General features: G+C 41.5%; 1 protein-coding gene across 3 annotated transcripts in view; it reads left to right on the top strand.

Annotated features, from left to right (window-relative positions):
* LOC126412065 (exportin-6-B) overlaps nucleotides 1–16,326 on the top strand; it is a 357,950-nt gene that overhangs the window by 640 nt on the left and 340,984 nt on the right. The gene's annotated exons all lie outside the window — the stretch shown is intronic.

Below are 16,326 nucleotides of genomic sequence, written 5' to 3'. Positions count from 1 at the left end.
CAGACATGGCCAGCTTTTATTTTCGCTGACAAAAGTTTGTCATTGGCATAAAACCGCAAAAATAAAAGTGCGTCAGTATATACCAGAAACAGTAACTAGAGTACCAGTCAAGGTGTCATAAAAAACATTTAGCCTGTCTTGGACATGTATCAAGAATGATAGGAAAATCCCCTTTCTATAACAGTTGTAGATTAAGCAATGTCAAAAATGAGTGGTTTGCAGAGGAGATGGCAGTGTCATGATAACCTGCAACCTGTAACGCTGCAGGTCTTTGTGCTAAGTGGGAGTAATTATCATGGAATAAGTAAGGATGTAATGCCTCATTGGGATGACATCTGTGTGGATTTCGTCAGCAAAATCATATACAATACAGTATACCTACAATTTATACACATAAAATTAGTATTTACACACATTTTTGAGGTATCTTACGTTAGTTTTATATCTTTATGTAATTTTCTTATAGTACTGTACAATTCTGGATTTCATATTATAATTATTTCCTCATGTATTACAATGCAGGCTACTTTAATTACACTACATGTTTTAATTCAGATAGTCCGTTACTGCGTAATAACTTATATATAATAAAAAAATTTTAGTTTTGCTTTGAACTGTCCAATTGTGTCAATATCTTATATATTTTGGGGTAATTTATTATATAATTTAATGGCATTGTACAACAAGCTATGCTGAATATTAACTTTATTTTTCCTCTCTATATGCAGATTGTATTGGTTTCTAGTTTCATAGCTGTGTACTAAAGAATTTTTCATATAGCAGTCAATATTTTTTTTTTACATACATAATACTTTGAAAAATGTATTCACAGGGGACAGTTAGGATTTCCAGCTTTTGGAAATGTTCTGCCACTCTTGGTTATTATACGAATTGCTCTTTTCTGTAATTTGAAAACTATTTGAATATTTTTACTGTTGACTCCCCAAAATGTTATTCCATAGGTAGTAACAGAGCGGATATAAGAAAAATATCCAGGTGTGCATCAGTGTGTATATTAATGGCTGAAATAATCTGCAGGCAACACAAAGTGTTTGAACAAGATTTAATTATTCATTTATTGACCAGATTAAATTTAACTTGTGGCGGCATAATGTGCTGAGGTTGGCAACAACTGTTGAATGCTGGAAATTGTGTGACATTGGTGTTAATCTCTTGATATTAATGCAAAAGTTTTGTTATCAAATGTTCACTTTATGAGGATAAATAATTTACTGAGAGGAAAAGGGTACACACAAGAGCCTGTCAACCATAGAGCAGGAACAGCATTAATTATTTACTTCATGGTCAACACAAAAGACTATTGCCAACATCAGTACAATACACCATCACTGCCGTAAGTAAAATTTTACCCATTGACTGTTTAACATAGATTTAATAATATAAAACATTCCAGATACATACGAAATATATTTACACATGTATGCAAATGTATGAAATAGAACCAGGCAAGGGTGGAAGTCAGGAGTTGTCTGTGCCCTTTTCAATGAGGTCATACCAGCTATCACCTTAATAACATGGGGAAACAAAGACAAATCCAAGTTACAGTGGACAGAATAGGGCTAAAACCAAAGTCTTCCTGATTGTCAGTCCAGTTCTGTAACGCTGCCCCTCTCCCTTGGTATATACTTTATAAACAAACAAAAATAAGTGATTCAGTAACATAGTCTACAATTAGCTCGTCCTATAAACAAGAACTGTAAACTATAGCACTACTGGAATTATGAAAACTTCTGTCTGTACACTTCAGAAAAATGGTGCACGAGCTTTACCAACACTGCTTCATCCATAACACTGCAGAATTTGTTGTTATATCTGATTCTACTATTGTCACTCACATGTTTATGGGATATTCTTTATTGTTGTGTAGGGAGGGCTCGTAGTTTCATGTATTGTAGCTGTGATGATGCTTTTTAGACCTGATCACCCTACCCATTTTTTTATGTAAATGAAGGGTACTGAAAGTGCAAATTTTTGAATAGGGCCCTTTTAGAGCTATATGACATAGTAATATAATATGGCAGCCAGTGATGGTTGTCATCTGTTGGAGTGAAATAACTAGAATCAGCAGTAGCGTACACCAAAGCTTCTCGAAGACTTCAAACAGCAGCAGGCTACGTGTTTATCAGTTCGAGGTTTGTTTATGAAAATAGTACCCCCACACTCACCCCACCCCTGCTCTGCCACCCAGAATCATGGTTGTGGTGCAGTGAGATCTATAGCATAACTCAAGGTATAGGTATTGATGGATGGTGGCATCATCTGCTAACAATTGAAGGTCACATGCTGTACTCGTGTATTTTGTGTTTTTCAAGTCTCCTTAATTTTTATATATTATTTTTTTTGTTTTCGTGGCAGTTACAAAAGATGTAGGAGAACTTAGTGTTTTTCCATATTAGCATTCCCCACAAAGTATGTTTACATTAGTGTTTGTTTACGAATTAGTAGGCTACAGGTTACGAAACTACTGTGGCCTTGTGCCAACTTATTCTCTGCTTTTGTGTTAAGTTTGTCTGTCAAACCATGTGTGACAAATGTGGTGGTTGCCGTAGAAATTTGAAAGAGGGGGTGTTCTGTGTAGACTGTAAGTTATGGTTTCATTGGGGAGAATGTAGTGGCAAGGAAACGAGGGTAGAAAATGAGGCTCTTCCATGGCAGTGTAGGTTATGTAGAAAGGACATAAAAATCGCTGAACTGGAGGTAAAAATTTGTGCCCTTAAGGCTGAATTAGAAAACGCGTACTTGGAATTATGTAGGTTAAGGGAGGAAAAAGAGACTGGGAACAGGGGAAAAGGTAGCAAGCAAAGGGCGAAATAGGGAAACACTTGAAAAAAACTCCAGAAATTCAATTAGTAAATCAATTTGGCTTGCTTTCTGAAGTGGAGGATGGGCCTCATCCAGATGTAGTTGAAAGTAGGTAGAAGCAGAATATTAGCTTAAAGAAAAAGACAGGTCGGGATCAAACCAGAATAGGAAAAGAAACATTCTCCTTATAAGCAGCAGTCATGGGAGGGGTGTGGGCCAGCCGCTTCAGGAGAAATTAGGTGCAGAGTACGAGGTCACAAGTTTTGTGAAACCAATTGCTAGCCTTAGCCCAGGTGACAGAAAACTTAGGTTAGCTATGCAGGGACTTAAGGCATGTTAACACTGAGCTGAACAGGATGCTCCGGACACCGGCAAAATCTCACATAAGTGTTGTTCCAGTAAATGTTATTGGTAGGTGGGGATACACTACACATGGCCTGCACTTGAATAGGATGGTGAAAAATAAGTTAGCTTCTCTATTAGCAGAAACTGTAAGGGGGTCAACAGTCACACAAAGAGTGATCCCTGTCGTTAATGTGTCCAGGCAGCAGGTTTTTTTAGGTTAAAGCCAAAGTCCAGGCAGATGACAATCAAGATAAATATAATAAAAGAAACTTACTTCATCAAAATATCAGGGGAATAAAAAATAAATTAGATGAGCTATTAGTGCATTTAGATGATCTCAAAAATAAGAATGAAATTGATACACTCTGTCTGAACACCATGTAACTGTGGGCAGGGATAGTGTCAGTATAAGTGGGTATAATTTAGCATCTTACACTTGTAGATCTAGAATGGATAAAGGAGGAGTTGCCATTTTCATAAAACAAGGGTATAAATGCAAAACTGTAGAAGTAAGCAAATTTTGTGTTGATCAGCACTTTGAGGTTTGTGCATGTGAACTTCAGCTAGATAATGTAATATTGATATTAGCAACAGTGTACAGGTCCCCATTAGGAGACTGGGAGCTGTTCATAAAAAAGTTTGACTCCCTATTGTGCTGTCTGTCAGACAAAAAGAAGAAGTTAGTAATCTTTGGTGATTTCAGTGTAAACTTACTAAGTAATTCTGATAGGAAAAATGAACTAGAAGTGTTATTAACAGCATATAATTTAGAATCAGTGATCAATTTCCCTACACATATACCTCAAGACAGTGGTACGCTAATAGATAATGTATTTGTACAGAAAGAGGATGTAAAACAAACACATGCATTCCCTGTGGTAAATGGATTGTTAGACCATGATGCACTACTGATTAACTTACAAAACCTAACAGGGTGTACTATTCGGAAACCACTAAGTAAAAGTGTAAGGTCGCTCAACCCAGTATCTATAGAGCACTTCAAAGAACACTTAAGAAATGTTAATTGGGGAGATGTATATAATGAGCCAAATGCTAATGATAAATGCAACATATTTCTTGATAAATTTATATCCCTTTTTGAACATTGTTTCCCAAAGAAAATTACTAAGTGTAACACCAACTAACAAAGACATAGAGGGGCTGACCAGTACTTACCTCAGCTCAGTACAGCCGATAGATACACAAAAACCAGAACCGAAAATTTACGTTCCTAGCTTCGGAACAAATGTTCCTTCATCAGGGAGGAGAGAGGGGAAAGAAAGGGAAGAAGGGAAAGTGGATTCAGTTACTCACAACCCAGGTTATGAAGCAACAGGGAAAGGAAAACAGGGAGGGTAGCAAGGATGGAGGCATGGTTGTCAGAGGGAAGTCAAAGATATTCTACCGTAAGTACTACGCCAGCTTCAAACCAGAGAGGTTTACAGTATAAAGATAAACACAGCTATGTAGGATGAAAAGATGCATGAATGGCTAAAGAGGAAAGGGAAAGAGGAGAAGACTGAAGAGTAAATGGGAGTGAGGTTGTTTAACGTAGGTTCAGTCCAGGGGGATGGCGGGATGAAAGGATGTGTTGGAGTGCAAGTTCCCATCTCCGCAGTTCAGAGGGACTGGTGTTGGGTGGGAGAAGCCAAATGGCACATATGGTGTAGCAGGTTCCTAGGTCCCTAGAATTATGCTGGAGGGCATGCTCCGCTACTGGGTATTGGACATCTCGTAGGCAGACAGTTCGTCTGTGTCCATTCATGCGCTCAGCCAGTTTAGTTGTTGTCATACCGATGTAAAAGGCTGTGCAGTGCAGGCATGTCAACTGATAAATGACGTGTGTAGTTTCACATGTGGCCCTGTCTTGGATTGTGTATGTTTTACCAGTAGTGGGGCTGGAGTAGGTGGTTGTGGGGGGATGCATGGGGCAGGTTTTGCAGCTCTACCGCTGGGTAGAGAAGGTAGTCTGGGAATATTGTAGCGTTTAACAAGGATGTTATGGAGGTTAGGGGGGCGACGAAAGGCAACTCTGGGTGGTGTGGGGAGAAGGAAGGCCAGTACAAACAAATCAGGGGCACGCCCATGGGAGCCAGGATGGCTCCGTCCTATGCCAACCTCTTCATGGGCCGCATGGAGGAGGCTTTCCTGAAGACCCAACAGCTGCTTCCCCTGGCCTGGTATAGGTTTATAGATGACATCTTTGTGGTCTGGACTCATGGTGAAGAAACACTCCTTAATTTCCTCCGTAACCTCAATTCCTTTTCGAATCTGAATTTCACCTGGTCCTTCTCCAAAACCCAAGCCACCTTCCTGGATGTTGGCCTTCATCTTGTTGAAGCTCACATCCACACCTCTGTCCATATCAAACCCACAAACAAACAACAGTACCTTCACTTTGACAGCTGCCATCCATTCCACATCAAATGCTCCCTTCCCTACAGCCTAGGTATTTGTGGCAAACATTTCTGCTCCAGTGACAAATCCCTCAACAATTACACCAATAACCTGAGCAGTGCTTTCCTCTCCCGCAACTATCCTGCAGACCTTGTCCACAAACAGATCTCCCGAGCAATACATTCCTCCCCATCCAACAACAATGTTCCTACCCCCAGACCACAGAGAAGCATCCCCCTTGTCACCCAATATCATCCTGGCCTTGAATACATCAACAAATTACTCCGCCAGGGATATGACTTTCTCAAGTCAACCCCTGAAATGAGATCATCCCTTGACAAAATTCTCCCCACACCACCCAGAGTTGCCTTTCGTCGCCCCCCTAACCTCCGTAACATCCTCGTTAAACGCTACAATATTCCCAGACTACCTTCTCTACCCAGCGGTAGAGCTGCAAAACCTGCCTCATGCATCCCCCCACAACCACCTACTCCAGCCCCACTACTGGTAAAACATACACAATCCAAGACCGGGCCACATGTGAAACTACACATGTCATTTATCAGCTGACATGCCTGCACTTCACAGCCTTTTACATCGGTATGACAACAACTAAACTGGCTGAGCGCATGAATGGACACAGACGAACTGTCCGCCTAGGAGATGTCCAATACCCAGTAGCGGAGCATGCCCTCCAGCATAATTCTAGGGACCTAGGAACCTGCTACACCATATGTGCCATTTGGCTTCTCCCACCCAACACCAGTCCCTCTGAACTGCGGAGATGGGAACTTGCACTCCAACACATCCTTTCATCCCGCCATCCCCCTGGACTGAACTTACGTTAAACAACATCACTCCCATTTACTCTTCAGTCTTCTCCTCTTTCCCTTTCCTCTTTAGCCATTCATGCATCTTTTCATCCTACATAGTTGTGGTTATCTTTATACTGTATACCTCTTTACTTCTGTATGCATCCTCTTTGGTTTGAAGCTGGCACAGTACTTACAGTAGAATATCTTTGACTTCCCTCTGACAACCATGCCTCCATCCTTGCTACCCTCCCTGTTTTCCTTTCCCTGTTGCTTCATAACCTGGGTTGTGAGTAACTGAATCCACTTTCCCTTCTTCCCTTTCTTTCCCCTCTCTCCTCCCTGATGAAGGAACATTTGTTCCGAAAGCTAGGAACGTAAATTTTCGGTTCTGTTTTTTGTGTATCTATCGGCTGTACTGATTTGGCCAGCCCCTCTCTCTCTTTGTTAGTATTTGTTTCACATCTTTGTATGAGATTTTCCATTAATCATTAAGTGTAAAACCACACACTTTTCAAGGAAACTGTGGATTACTACAGGTATTAAAGTGTCTTGAAAAAGAAAAAGAAAACTTTGAGATAGCAAGAACTAGTAAAGATCCAGAAGTAGTTTTGCACCATAAAAATTATTGTAACATACTGAGAAAAGTTGTAAGGAAATCAAGAAATATGTATGTTAGAGAAGAAATTAACAACTCTGACAATAAAATAAAATCAATATGGAATGTTGTTAGAAGGGAGACAGAAAAAGTAACTACTTGGGTAGGTAGTATTACTATTACGGAGAATGAGACCATCCCAACCAACAGTACACAAGTAGCTAATGTATTTAACAACCATTTCTTAAGTGTAGGAGAAATAATTGGTGAGAACAGTTCAAAAGAAAACGCTAGGCAGTACATGGAAAAGTCTGTCTTGAAACAAATTAGTCAGATTAAGTTTCACCTAACAACCTCTTGTGAAATAAGTAAAATTATTAAATCTTTGAAAAATAAATGTTCTTTTGGAGTAGATGACATCTCTAATAAGATATTAAAACAATGTGGAGCAATTACAGTTGAGGTTTTGAGTCACATATGTAATGCATCACTGACTCAAGGTATTTCCCAGACAGGTTAAAATATACCATTGTTAGGCTGCTCTACAAAAAGGGGGACACCACAGATGTCAATAATTATTGGCCAGTGTCCTTGCTTACAGCATTTTAAAAAATCTTCAAGGAAGTAATGTACTCAAGAGTGGTTAGCCATCTCAACAGTAATGGGGATATGAAACTTCCTGACAGATTAAAACTGTTTGCCGGACTGAGACTCAAACTCGGGACTTTTGCCTTTCGCGGGCAAGTGCTCTACCAACTGAGCTACCCAAGCACGACTCACGCCCCGTTCTCACAGCCTTACTTCTGCCAGTACCTTGTCTCCTACTTTCCAGGCTGTGAGGATGGGGCGTGAGTCGTGCTTGGGTAGCTCATGTAGTAGAGCACTTGCCCGCGAAAGGCAAAGGTCCCGAGTTCAAGTCTCGGTCCAGCACGCAGTTTTAATCTGCCAGGAAGTTTCATATCAGCGCACACTCTGCTGCAGAGTGAAAATCTCATTCAGTAATGGGATACTTAGTAAATAACAGTTCGAATTTCAAAATTGCTGTTCCACTGAGACAACAGCATACAATTTCACTGTCCACATGATAGAGTCTTTAAACAGTAAAATGTCACCAATAGGAATTTTCTGTTACTTGTCCAAAGCATTTGATTGTGTGAACCATGACATTATGTTACAGAAATTACAGTTCTGTGGTATAAATGGAGTAGCATGTGAGTGGTTTAAGTCATACCTACAGAACAGGAAGCACAAAGTTTCCTTATATGGGTCAAGTGATTTAAATAAATTTGCCATTTCATCTAACTGGAGTGAAATTACATTACATGTTCCACAGGGTTCAATCATAGGTCCCCTTCTGTTCTTGATATATGTGAGCGACCTCCCTTCGTATCTGAAACAGGAAGCTGAACTGACACTGTTTGCTGATGATACAAGCATCGTTATTAATCCGGTAAAGGAAAATCCAATTGAAAATGATACAAATAAGGTCTTTGGAAAAGTCATTAATTGGTTTTCTGCAAATGGGCTTGCTCTAAATTTCGAAAAAACACAGTACATCCAATTTTCTGTTGCAAAAAGTACAGTTTCTTCAATAAATACAACACATCAACAGAAGTTAGTAGACAGGGTAGAGCTGATTAAGTTTTTGGGTGTACACATAGATGAGAATCTTAATTGGAAAATTCATATTTTGTATTTTCTAAAGCGATTAGGTTCAGCAACTTTTGCAAACAGAATAATTGCCAATTTTGAGGATATAGAAATTAGTAAGGTAACATACTTTGCATACTTTCACTCTCTGATTTCATATCGAATAATATTTTGAGGTAACTCAACATTTAGACAAAAAGTATTCACTGCTCAGAAAAAAGTGGTTAGAATAATGTGTAGGGTTCATAGTCATACATCTTGTAGGCATCTTTTGAAAAGATTGGGAATTCTGACAACAGCCTCACAGTATATTTACTCACTAATGAAGTTTGTTCTCAACAACATGGACCAGTTTAAAAACAACAGTGACATTCATGGTTATAATACCAGAAAAAAGAAATACTTACACTATCCTTTACTCAACCTATCTTTGGCACAAAAAGGGGTAAAATATGCTGCTATAAAAATTTTCGAAAAATTACCAGATGAAATAAAATGTCTGACAGACAGCTGTAATAGCTTCAAAAGTAAATTGAAACCATATGTCCTTGAGAACTCCTCCTATACCATAAATGAATACTTCAATAAGAATAAATAAATCTATAAATATAGTATATGCATTTTGTGCCATTTAAGGGTCAGAAAAAAATTAATGGATTAACTGAAGCATTCAATGCTGCATCACCAACTCACAACCATGACATAATGTAGACCACAAGTTACATTACAGTTTGGTCTGTCACCACAAACTACATTCCAAAAAATAATCTAGACACAGAATAAATATTCTCAGTCTTATGTTCCCTTTCAGTCTGTGCTCATATGATGCCACACACCACATTATCATTACAGTATGTTGTGGGACATAGCTTATATCCAGTACTGGTAAGTTCGGTTGACCTGAATTAATTTGGTTTCATAGTACCTTAACGAAGATAACGCCCTACACTGTGCATAAATAGATTTTCTGGATAATGTTTTTAGAAGATTGGTTAACCAGTGAAATAGTCAGTTCTGCTTGATTAGAAAAATAGGTTTCCTCACGTTTTACCGATATTTAGATAGGAAACAAGAAGATTAGGAATAAACAGGAGAGAGGATATGTGCTGCTTTCTGAATATGGGTTTCCTGTTTATTTACTTTATTGAGCAAATTAATGTTCTTTTGATATGTTTGTGCTTAATGTCACCTATTTTCAGTTCTAAAATTGTTAAGAGCATCCATTATTAATATAGCTTTAGTCATTTATAAATTCTACAAGCATTATGCAGATACTATAATCAAGCTTAATGAAGTAACTTTATACACTTGAAGATTTACAAATATTTTCTTTAAAATTAGTAATTGGTTCTCTACAGATGTACTGTTACTGACAGTGAATTTAAGTAAAATGAAATACATACAATTCAGTACTGTGTGAGACATGATCACACCATTAGAAATAATGCGTAAGGGTAAATCAATAAATGAAATATAATATTCGAAATTCTTAGGTTTTGCCGTCTGCAGTGACCAAGCGGCTCTAGGCGCTTCTGTCCGGAACCCGCTACGATCGCAGGTTCAAATCCTGCCTTGGGCATGGATGTGTGTGATGTCTGTAGGTTAGTTAGGTTTAAGTAGTTCTAAGTCTAGGGGACTGATGACCTCAGATGTTAAGTCCCTTAGTGCTTAGAGCCATTTGAACCATTCTTACATTTTGATTCTGATGATAACCTGAAAGAGATGACAATGTTAAAATCTAGATTTATTTTTCCTATTTTTATTCACTCATGCCATACGGCATCGAATTCTAGGGTAACTAATCATTCAGGGAAACTGTGACTATTGCACAGAAGCAAGCGTGTAATATCTGTGTCTACATCCACACCACCATGAGGTGCATGACAGAGGATACATTCCATTGTACCAGTTATTAGGGTTTCTATCCATTCCATTCATGTGTGGAGAACAGGAAGGATAATTGTTTGAATGCCTCTATGCATGCAGTAATTACTCTAAACTTATCCTCACCATCCCTGTGAGCAATACTACGATGTTGTAGATACCCCTAGAGTAATCCTTTCAAGCCTGTTCTTGAAACTTTGTTAATAGACTTTTTTGGGTTTGTTTACATATATATTCAAGAGTCTGCCTGTTCAGTGTCTTTGTGACACTCTCCCATGAATTAAACAAACCTTTGACCATTCATGCTGCCCTTCACTGTATACGTTCAATATACCCTGTTTGTCCCACCTCGTATGGTCCTACGCACTTGAGCAATATTCTAGAATCGGTCACATAAGTGATATGTAAAAAAGTGATACGTAAGCGATCTCTCTTGTAGACTGATTGCACTTTCCCAGTATTCTACCAATAAACCAAAGTCTTTACCAACAACTGTGCATATGTTATCATTCCATTTCATATCACTACTAAGCGTTTTAAAATGGCATCTGTCCATCGTCGAAGGATGATGGTGTAGCATAGTTGGTCCAGACTCTGCAACATCTGCTATGGCTGAAAGTCCCACTCGAGAGTGGCAGTCTTTACTGCAGTTTGGGCACTTGAAATGTGGAGGACTTCCACCAGAGGCCACACTCTCCTTCTGTCTTGCCCTCTTCCTGATGTCATTTTGCATGCGTTCATTCTCAGCAAGCTCAACCCCATTTGCACAGCTTGTCGCCACTTGCCCTGGTCACCAGCTGTATTTTCTCACTGATTGGTTCAATGCTGGCCTTAGTCAGATCTCTGTTGCAGACATCCTTGAAGCGAAGGTGCAGTCTTCCTACTGGCCTCACACCCTCTCGAAGTTCTCCGTACAGAACTTTATTTTTGGTATTCACTCAGGATCTATGTGCCTGACATGTCCCAGCCACCTTAGACGTCAGTGGCTCAGGAGTTTATGAATGCTGGTTGTGCTTGCGAGCTGTAATACTTCGGTGTTGGGTACTCTATCCTTCCAAGAGATCTGAAGGATCCTCCAGAGATAACAGAGATGGAAGCTGTTCAGTCAGGATTCGTGTTTAGCAAGAGTTGTCCACGTCTCACAGCTATACAAAAGGGTGCTGATAACACAAGCTTTATAAACTTGCAGTTTAGTTTTTAATGTGAGTAGTCCATTCTTCCATACTCTGTTTTTCGACCTACCCATGACAGCCGATGCTTTTGCAATTCTGTTGGTACTCTGTGTCCAGAGACAAGTTGCTACATATTATTGATCCCAAGTAGATAAAATCATCAACTACCTGCAGAGGATTGCCGTCAATGCCGATGAGTGGACTGTTGGTGGTTCCCTGCGCCATGATTTTAGTCTTTTGAATGCTGATGGTAAGCATTTGTATGAGTTGGCTAATTCCAACAGTGGCTCATTGATATAATAGTCATAGAATAGTATTATTATTATTATTATTATTATTATTTTAGGTGCACAATTTTACATTTCTGAACGTTTAGAGCAAGTTGCCAATCTTAGCACCACTTTGAAATCTTATCAAGACCTGACCGAACATTTTGCAGCTTCTTCCAGATAGTATTTCATTATAGATAACTGCATCACCTGCAAAAAGCCTGATGTTACTATTGTCTGCAGGGTGATTAATAAACAATTTGAACAACAAGGGTCCCAACACACTTCTCTGTGCCACATCTGAAGTTACTTCTACATCTCACAAGGATTCTCCATTCAAGATAACATGCTGCATCATCCCTACCATGAAGTCCTAAATCCAGTCACAAATTTCACTTGATACCCAATATGATCATACTTTTGACAAGAAGTGTAGGTGTCGTACTGATTCAAATGCCTTTCAGAAATCAGGAAATACTGCATCGATCTGATTGCCTTGATCCCAAGCTTTCAGTATGTCGTGAGAAAAGTACATGTTGGGTGTCTCATGATTGATGTTTCCAGAGTCCATTTTGGTGATCTTTTGCAGAAGCTTGAAGTTTAGTGCGGATTTCAATGCAAGATACTTATAACAGTTTCCACAGCAAAAAGTTGTTTCAAAACCTGACAGAAAATCCTTATAAATTTTGGTCATATGCAAAGTGTGCTTATGGCAAGACACAATCAATGCCTTCTCTGCGTGATATAGGTGGAAATACTATTGATGACAGTGCTGCCAAAGCAGAGTTACTAAATACAGCCTTCCGAAATTCCTTCACCAAAGAAGACGAAGTAAATATTCCAGAATTCAAATCAAGAACACCCCCCAATGTGATTACCTTAGAAGTAGATATCCTCGGATTAGTGAATCAACTTTAAAAGCAAGTTCACCTCCGGTCCTGACTTTATACCAGAGGCCCTTATGACATTAACATCGATACACAGCCTGAATTTGGCGCATATATTGTGTTTGAACGTTATGAATTACCTCAAAGAGAATGGTCTATTGACACAGTCAATCTGGATTTAGAAATCTTGTCCTTGGGAAACACAACTATTTCTTTACACACATGAAGTGTTCAGAGCTATTGACAAGGGATTTCAATTTGATTCCATATTTCTAGATTTCCAGGAGGCTTTTAACACTGTAACACACAAGAGGCTTGTAATGAAATTGCGTGCTTATGGAATATTGTCTCTTATGTGACTGGATTCATGATTTCCTGTCAGAGAGCTCACAGTTAATAGTAATTGATGGAAAGTCGTTGAGTGAAACAGAAGTGATTTCTGACATTCCCCAAGGCAGTGCCCCCCCCCCCCCCCCCCCCCAAACCTGCTGGTCCGGGGGTTAAAATAGGCCCGGGGTATTCCTGCCTGTCATAAGAGGTGACTAAAAGGAGTTCCACACATTTCAGCCTTTATGTGATGGTCCCCTGTAGGGTTTGACCTCCATTCTTCAAAATTTTCCCGAAGAGTGAGCCAGTTGGGGAAGGGCGCCTTACAAGGTGCATTGTGTCCATCGTGCGTTGAGATCTTTACCCCACTTTCTCATTGTCGCATTTGCAGTCCAGCTCATTCTCCATCTGTTGGGTGAGGACACCTTCCTGGGTTCATTTTCCACCATGCAATATGCAGTGTTGATTTCTGTGTCAACGATGACCATGGACTTCTTTGCACCTGATATCCAGCACGGTAGCCAGTCGGTTGTGGTGGGGCCGCCATGTACCCTGTTGTTTGTAGCCCCCTGATCACACAGGGATCACTCTGCTGATGCCTGCGCCATTAACTCCCCACGTATGCCAAGGGGTAGATGCCCATCCCCCTGGGGCATCGGGACTTTCGGCGATGGCCATCCTGCCAGGTGGCCTTTGCTGCGGCTGGGTGGTGCCCATGGGGAGGGCTCCTGGTCGGAGTGGGTGGCATCAGGGCAGATTACACGTGATGAAGCATAGTCCATCATCTCTTGCTGGTGGTCAAACGCCAGCAGTCTCTAAGCGATCACAATCTCAATTCATCGCACAGACATACAACCCCAAATTGTTCCCCTCCCTGGCCACTCCATGGAAGGTACGTCAGGCTAAGGATGGCAGCAAATCTTATTCGCCCCGGTACGTTGTATGTTCAAGAGCTGATGGGGAATCTTTCATGACGATGAAGCCTCAGTTTTTTGTTGAGCATTTAGAGGACAAGTTTGGGGAGGAGGAGGGCTTGTCCAAAATGAGATCTGGGTCAGTCTTGATCAAAACGGCATCCTCTGCCCAGTCACATGACTTACTCACTTGTGACAAGCTGGAGGATGTTTCTGTAACCATCACGCCCCGTAAGAGCTTAAATATGATCCACGGTATCATATTTCACAGAGACCTTTTGCAGTCCGACAATGAGCTGCGCGCCAATTTAGAGCGGTGAGGTGTACATTTCGTCCGGTGTGTCCACCGGGGTCTGAAGGATAGTCAGGTCGCTACCGGTGCCTTCATCTTGGCCTTTGAGGGTGATACATTGCCCGAGAAGGTCAAGATGATGGTCTGCCGGTGTGATGTAAAGCCCCATATCCCTCCCCCAATGTGGTGCTTCAAGTGCTGGAAGATTGGCCATATGTCTTCCCACTGTACTTCCAGTGGCACATGCCGAGATTGTGGATGCCCATCCATCCCAATACTCCATGTGCTCCACCTCCCATCTGTGTCAGCTGTGGAGAGTACCATTTGCCTTGCTTGCCTGACTGCAGGATTCTCCAGAAAAAAAGAAAATCATGGAGTTCAAGACCCTGGATCAATTGACCTACACTGAGGCTAAGAGAAAATTAGAATGCCTGCATCCTGTGCGTATGACATCGTCTTATGCCGCCGCTACAACAGTCTGGCACCATCAGCTCCGCCAACCCAGGTCGCCTCTCAGAGCCGGAAGACTACACCTGCCCCCTTGATGGTGGGCAGCATTTCCCTCCCTGTTGCTCCTGCAACACCTACTTTGGGAGCAACACCCCCCCCCCCCCCCCCAACCATCGGGGATGTCCATCCCCACTCCCTTCCCAGGTTTCTGCTAGAGGGAAAGACGACACCCGCCAGTGGCTGAAGAGCCCAAAAGCAGCTGGTTGTAGGGCTTCACGCTCATCCTCAGTCCCGGAGACTGAGCCAGTGAATTCCTCCCAGCCAGGGGAAACCCAAGGAGTCGTGAGAGAAATCCAAAAAGAAAACCCCTAAGACCAAGGAAATTGCCAATGCACCTACACCACCATTACCTTCAAGCTCCGCGTCTGAGGATGAGGTGGAGATTTTGACGCCCGCTGAGGACCTAGATCTCACCAGACCATCAGACACAATGGATGTAGACTGCTCGGGCAATAAGTCAGTGGCAGCAGGTAACTCTGAGGCATAAACTGCCTCATTGAATGTTCCATGCCTTCCCAGTCTCACGATGTCATCCTCCAGTGGAATTGCGGCGGTTTTTTCCACCGCCTGGCTGAGCTGCAGCAACTGTTAAGCTTTACTCCTGCTATCTGCATTGTCCTCCAGGAAACCTGGTTCCTAGCTTTGCAGACCCCTGCCCTCCTCGTCTATAAGGGATATTACAGGAACCGTTGCGACTATAATCGAGTGTCAGGTGGAGTTTGTGTTTATGTCCTAAACTTGGTCTGTAGTGAACATGTGCCCCTTCAAACCCCTCTTGAAGCTGTGGCTGTCAGAATAAGGATGATGCAGGAAATAACTGTCTGCAATGTATATCTTCCTCCAGATGGTGCAGTACCCCAGAATGTATTAGCTGCACTGACTGATCAACTTCCTAAACCTTTCCTACTTCTGGGGGATTTTAATGCCCATAACCCCTTGTGGGGTGGTACTATGCTTGCTGGCCAAGCCAGAGATGTCGAAACTTTACTATCGCAATTCGACTTCTGCCTCTTAAATACTGGGGTCGCCACACATTTCAGTGTGGCCATTGATTTATCAATTTGCAGTCCAGGACTTCTCCCAACTATCCACCGGAGAGCTCATGATGACCTGTGTGATAGTGACCAGTTCCCCATCTTCCTGTCACTGCCCCAGCGTCAGGCGCACAGGTGCCTGCCCAGATGGGCTTCGAACAAGGCAGACTGGGGAACTTTCACTTCTGCTGTCACCATTGAATCTCCCCCACATGGTAACATCAATGAGATGGTTGAGCAGGTGACTAGCACAATTGTTTCTGTGGCAGAAAATGCGATCCCTCGCCTTTAGGGTGCCCGAGGCGTAATGCAGTCCCTTGGTGGTCGCCAGAAGTTGCTGAAGCAATTAAGGAACATCACCGAGCTCTACTGTAGCACCCTTCCCTGGAGCACCTCATAACCTTTAAACGGC

Source organism: Schistocerca serialis, chromosome 1 (genome assembly GCF_023864345.2).
Source record: "Schistocerca serialis cubense isolate TAMUIC-IGC-003099 chromosome 1, iqSchSeri2.2, whole genome shotgun sequence".
In the NCBI taxonomy this organism is placed as follows: Eukaryota; Metazoa; Arthropoda; class Insecta; order Orthoptera; family Acrididae; genus Schistocerca; species Schistocerca serialis.
This window is presented reverse-complemented; position numbering and strand designations above follow the sequence as displayed.